This window comes from Lactuca saligna, chromosome 8 (assembly GCF_052625555.1).
Source record: "Lactuca saligna cultivar CGN05327 chromosome 8, ASM5262555v1, whole genome shotgun sequence".
Lineage (NCBI taxonomy): Eukaryota > Viridiplantae > Streptophyta > Magnoliopsida > Asterales > Asteraceae > Lactuca > Lactuca saligna.
Window position 1 is genome coordinate 70,058,994 of NC_136424.1, and position 6,461 is coordinate 70,065,454.

Consider the following 6,461-nt stretch of genomic DNA (forward strand, 5'->3'; position numbering starts at 1 on the left):
TGTACTTAGGAATAAAGAAGATAATGAGGATGGGTAAATGGGTTAATTGTTTGATGATTAAACATAATAATTATATTATTGTGGGTTAAAAACCCTATGTACTCACCAGGTTTCCCAACCTAACCCACTCAGTTTACTTGTATCACAAGTGACGATGTGAAGTTACATTACACTGAGAGATTAAGGAGATATAGATCACTAGTGTAAATGAATGTAAGTTCTGTTTATGCTTATGTTTCTGTATCGACGATGACATCCAAAATGTTTTAAAATGAATAAAAATAAATTTATTCGGAAATGCTTTGATAATGAAATTATCATGTTTTTCTGGGAACAAATTCCACAACGTTTTTATTGAAAGAGATACTCTGATTTTTATAAAGCATAAACAAAATCGGTATTTTCTGGCCGTGAAAATGGGGATGTCATATTGGAGCCCAAGAATACCTCTAGAAACTATACCCTCTATGGGAGGTTCTAGAATTTGTCATTGTTTAAATTTTTAACATTGTCACCTATAGTCCTTCTACCTTTAATTAATCCAAATAATCATAAAACTAAGTCAAATTAATTTCTGTTTAATTTTTAATTAAACAATAATATTTCTAATTAATATATTGTTCTCAAAATATATTAATTAATCATTTATTTTGATTTTTAATTAATTTATTAATCATATAATAAATTAATAATTCAGTCTCTCTCTCTCTCTCTCTCTCTCTCTCTCTCTCTCTCCAAAAAGCATTCAAGTCAATTACTAGGTTTGAGAGCAACCTAAAAGGACGTTGATAATAATTCAAGATTATACTAATTTAATTATTGTCTTAGAAACCTAATCCAACAATAGGTTTGTGGGAGCAAGCAGTGTAGAAAGTAAGCGTGTCGCGGAGTTTCTTGGGTCGCCGATTCTGGTGAGTTTCCTCACTATACTCATGGGTCGAATGCACCAATTCCAACCTACTAGATTGCAGTGTGTGTGTGTGTGTATATATATATATATATATATATATATATATATATATATATATATATATATATATATATATATCATTGTGTATTAGATGTAGGAATAGTGATATATGCTGGTTAGAGTACCAACATGTTGGTTTTTGTCTAATGGGTACCCTAGGGACTATATGTATTCACGTAGGATAACTTGATAACTTTTGATCTATGCTTTCTTGTCTATTCTTTGTTTGGTTGTGGCTCTAGAGTGAGATCAACTATTTGGATGTCTACCTCACATCTGGTTACATATACTTATGTATTCCTTGTATATTTATTGGTAGTAGCGTAATGTGTTGGAAGAGGCCTAGATTGCGGTAGTAAGCTGTTGGACAGGTGGAATTATGTAGATAGTTGCATGTTCTTATGCGTTACTTGATTGCTTGTTTGGTTATATATATATATATATATATATATATATATATATATATATATATATATATAGAGAGAGAGAGAGAGAGAGAGAGAGAGAGACATATTGAAGAGGGTCATGTTGAGGCGATCTTGCTTTGTGTTGTAAGCCAATATACCAGGTACAGGCCAGCTGTAAGTTGTAGGCATGAGAGAGGAGCCCGTTATGGGCTGGAGGCTTAAGGAAGCAGTTGGGTTGAGGTGGCAAACCAACATACCTAGGGCAATCCAGTCTTTATGGTTGTGGTCTCAGGGGCAATCCAATCTTAATGACTATGGGCCCGGTATGCATGTTTTGTATGTATTTTTTTTTTGTATATGTATTTTGTAGGAACTCACTAAGTTTCATGCTTACCCAGTTAGTTATGTTTTTCAAGTGCTATCGGTGATTGTGGGAAGGCGAAGAAGTGAATGTACACAATCATTAGCAATAATGGAGACTCTCCGTTTACTATATTAATCTGATCTTTAAACCATATAGTAATGCTTCAATGGAAAAAGGAGACACCACAAGTTATTGTAATCACCAAGTGTTGGATGCTTTGGAGATTTTGAAATTCTACTTTTTGTTTTGTGTTATTTTAATTGGTTTAGCAATAGAACTTTTATGAGTATGGTCAATATGATTAATTGGCTTATAAACCCCTTGTAGTTGGTTAAGTTGAATTATTTGCTAGACTTTCATTTTTATTTCATCTGTTCAAGAAAAACAATGAAATATGGATATTTAACAAATCAAATCATGACAATCATTTTGATGGTACATCCTAGCACCAAGGTAAAACAAAGATCAGTGAAACATTAATATTCACCGTATATAAATTAAGGAAATTATTTCCTTTACAAACAAAGGATTTATTATTGCAATGTAAGATTGTATGTGTAAATTGTAATAGAGAAGTATTCAAGTGCCTAAATATAAAATGGAAGATTAATTAATTATTCTTGGTAGGTTCAAAAAAGACCGGCATTGGTTCACATTCGTCCAAAGTCACTGGGAACCCAGCAATCTCGTCCGTCCATGGATTCTTGTCATCATAATCAACCGTCTTCATTGCACGCCAAATCGCACTACTGCACTTGAAACCCGAGCCGAATGCCATCTGCCAGACCCGGTCACCTTTTTTGACCCGACCCTGTGCCTCAACGTACGCCAGCTCATACCATATCGAGCTGCTGGAGGTGTTTCCGTACCTGTAGAGTGTCATTCTCGAAGCTTCCATGACGGCGTCGGAAAACCGTAGGGTCTTCTGCAGTTCATCGAGCACCGGCTTTCCGCCGACGTGAGGGAGGAAGTGATTGACGGCCTTGCCGTAGTTAGGTACGTAAGACTTGATTTTGTATCCCGAAAGGAGGTTTCGGATGCAGTTTACTACGTAGAGAAGTTTCTCTGTCATCGGAAGGATTAAGTAACCTAAAGCGGTTAGGTTTGCTTCGATGGTGGCAATAGCGGCGGTGAGAAGGTATTTATTGATGGTGACGCCGACTGTCCCTGCGGTGTCTTCTTCCTGATATATGCTGTTATAGGAGCGATCTGATCTTGATGTGTTGTTGTGTACGGTGTGAAGAAGGCGGTATTTGGAATTATGGTGGTCGGAGGAGCGGTTGGAGAGGAGTATGGCGGCGCCGCCTATACGAAACAAGCAGTTGATGATGAATTTGGAAAGATCTTCTCCGATGTAGCAATTTTCGGTAATTGTCTCCGTACTCACTATCAAAGCGTAGGTGTTTTGGTGCACCTGTAGGAGCTGTTTAGCAAGTCCTATTGCTAGAAGTCCTGCGCTGCATCCCATGCCAACAAGATTGTAGCTCACGACATTCTCTGGAAGCTTATACTGATTAACTACTATGCTAGAAAGAGATGGCATTGTGTTATAGATACAACAATTCACAATTAGGATCCCAATATCATCACTTCTTACACCTGTTTTAGCCAGAAGCATATCTATGGATCCAAAAATAGCCATCTCAGCTTCCCTTCTCGAATGTTTCATGGATGGGGTATACTGTTGTGATTCTTCGAAAAAGATCTCTGCCAAATAAGTGGAGTCACCAAGCCCAGATCTTTCCAGAGTTTTTCTCATGAAATCTATTGTCCCTTCCGAGAAATATCCGGCGTCTGTTGCTCTTTTCATAACCATCTCTTTACTGCACTTCTGAGAATTTGGAGGCTTGTAACATGCGAAATCTAATAAGTAAACTTTGCATGAAGGTTTTTTGGTCATGAAAAAACATAACAGAAGAAGACTCATGATTAGTACGGCTAAGAACATAATTTCTTTCAAGTTGAGGTTCATGATGAACATGATGCTGGTATGAAATTTCTTCAAGCTACCAAAATATTGTTGGTGAACGTGATTTTTTTAATGGAGGGTATTCTAATTAGAGATCGACTAGAATCCTAGAATTAGCAGGGAGTTTTCATGGATATAAACTTTAGAGATACGTGGACTTCGCATACTTGACATTAAGGGAAGAGGGTCGTGTCTGTAGGCTTACGATTGCTAACAGAAAGCCTATATATATACATACATATACCGTTTTCCTGAACAATCTAAAGGAAATTAAGTATTTTTCACACGGCATAGTACTTAATTTTATTATACGGACCAAGATAAGTTATTAATTCTTGTGTACGATATTATAACCTGTGGTTTCATCCAGCCAAATTTTTTTGGGTAGTTGCATGGCTTCATATGTAATATTAATTCCTAAGTTATTGCTAAATAATACCGTCATGCATGATGCTACTTTAGAGATACATATGCATTTGCATGGACAGATAAGTATCCAGAATGGACCAATTCAATACGCTGCATGTGTATGTGTGTATCCAGAATTGATGTGTATCAGATTTGAAGTTAATATACACTAAAGAATACTGTAATTTACAAACATTACGATTTCATACAGATATGCATGGTTCCTCCCTTGACTAAATAGGGCTTTCTGTATATTAGTTCTTAAATAAAAAAGTGTTTGTTACATTGTGGATTTAAAAATATATGCCTTACACTAGTTAGTTGTTGCTCTATTGTAAAATTAACAACGGGGCATTGTTATATATTTTCGCCAGGGTTTGTAAAACCCCAAGACGGCCCTACTTCTAAGTTGATCTTGGAAGCGGAACTTATGATTTTCATCTGTAGGGGTGCAAACGAGCTGAGCCAAGTCGGATCCTGGTCAGGCTCGGCTCAAGCTCGTTTAAGTTATACGAAGCTTGAGCTCGAGCTCGGCTCGCTTTGAGCTTTCTTTGTACTAAGTTCGGATCGATATCGTAAAAAGTTGTACAAACTCAGATCGGGCTCTAGCTCAGCTCGTTTTATGTCTAACATGCCTAAATAAGCTTAAGTTTGGTTCGATCTCATTAAGAAGCTCATTTGCTTATACCATAAATTCTTAATTCCCCAAATATATATATATTTTTTATTTTAATATATAAAAATAATAATAAATTATATTATATAGGCTCGTTTAGGCTCGCGATCCTAATCGAGTTTAGTGACATACGCTCGAGCTCGAGCTCATTTAATAAACGAGCTTGATATTAAGTTCGAGCTCGGCTCGGACTCGTTTAAAATCGGTTTCAAGTCAAGCTTTTAACGAGCCGATTCCAAGCAGCTCACAAGTAGCTTGACCCTTTTGCACCCTTATTCATCTTCAAATTTAAACTTTAGCAACTTCCTATTTTTAGAGTTTTCGGATTGACTAATGCTGACTTAGTTACACATTGTTGATCTTCTTTAAGTAGATTAATTAGAAGGCAGGCTTCAGCAACTCAAGATGTCTAGATCATCCCACGCCCCACACACAAAGTAATTAACACAAATTTAGTTCAAGATCTATACATCAACTTAAGATGTCTATACCTTTCAAAAGAAATGATGCAAATCAAAAGCCTTCTTAAGTTCTACTTATTTCCACTGTAACATTTTCATATATTTTATATGACTGAAAAAAATAATGTAAGTATGAGCCCCTCATTTACTTGTGAGAATAATTGATGGAGTTACAAGGATAATTGATGGACTTACATGGTGAAAACATATTGACAACGATGGTCATGATTTAGAGTTTTTGACCAAAATACCATACTTAAAACATATTTTGGTTACGTTCGATAGGCAATAGCTAACTTTTGGATCCTCTTTCATATTTTCGAATTTGATAAACTAAAAAGTAGTTTGTAAATGTTAGAAATATGAAAACTGACACAGTAAGTTAGTGCCATTGCTAATAAATATATATGTCTATTGAGTTGCACACAAAGTACAATCTAAAAAGAGAATAAACAAATAAAATGATTAGTTTGTTATTCTTCAATAATTTGATGGTTTAATTATAGACTATAAATAAGAGGGATTTAATTTTCAATTAGGCATATTTAATTATTACTAGTAACTATCTATTTATTATAGATAATTATATCATTAATTTAAAAGGTTTGCTTGGTGTGAAATTTTAACATAAAAGTCTACGTTATTTAAAAGGTATGCTTGGTGGGAAATTTGACATCAAAGTCCACAAAATTTTCTTACCTCTCCCTCATATTTGCAAAAATCCTAGCGTCAACAAGTAAGGGTTTAGTCTTTTTTGGTCCCTAAGAAATCACAAAAGACAATGAGAAGGAAGAAGGTATTCTTGCTTTGAAGATTGTCGCATTAGGTACAAGTGCGATGGAAGGATTCTCCTTTGGTTCTTTGTGTTTTCTTTTTGCATATAAAAAGGTGAACACACATCAAACCCATTGTATTTTATATTTGTTGCTTCAATTTATAAACATAGATCCAACTAGAAGTGTTTCCCCCGCGTTGCGGGGTTGGAAGGTTTCGATTTTCTATGAAACTATAGTACATTAGCACAATTGCTAGTCATAGTAAAGTATGTTGGTACATAATGCAAGCAAACTTCTGCAACATTTATTGTCCCACTTTAAAAAAAGAGCTTCTCGATTGATATATTTGTGAAATCTCCCTTATTGATAAAAGATTTTTATTAATAAAAGACTCTTTTGTAGACATGCCATTGCTCCGCATCTATTTTCT

General features: G+C 35.2%; 1 pseudogene; it reads right to left on the minus strand.

The window, feature by feature from the left end:
• Positions 1-2,238: 2,238 nt before the first annotated feature.
• On the minus strand, positions 2,239-4,022 carry LOC145011672 (3-ketoacyl-CoA synthase 11 pseudogene; annotated as a pseudogene).
• Positions 4,023-6,461: the final 2,439 nt, after the last annotated feature.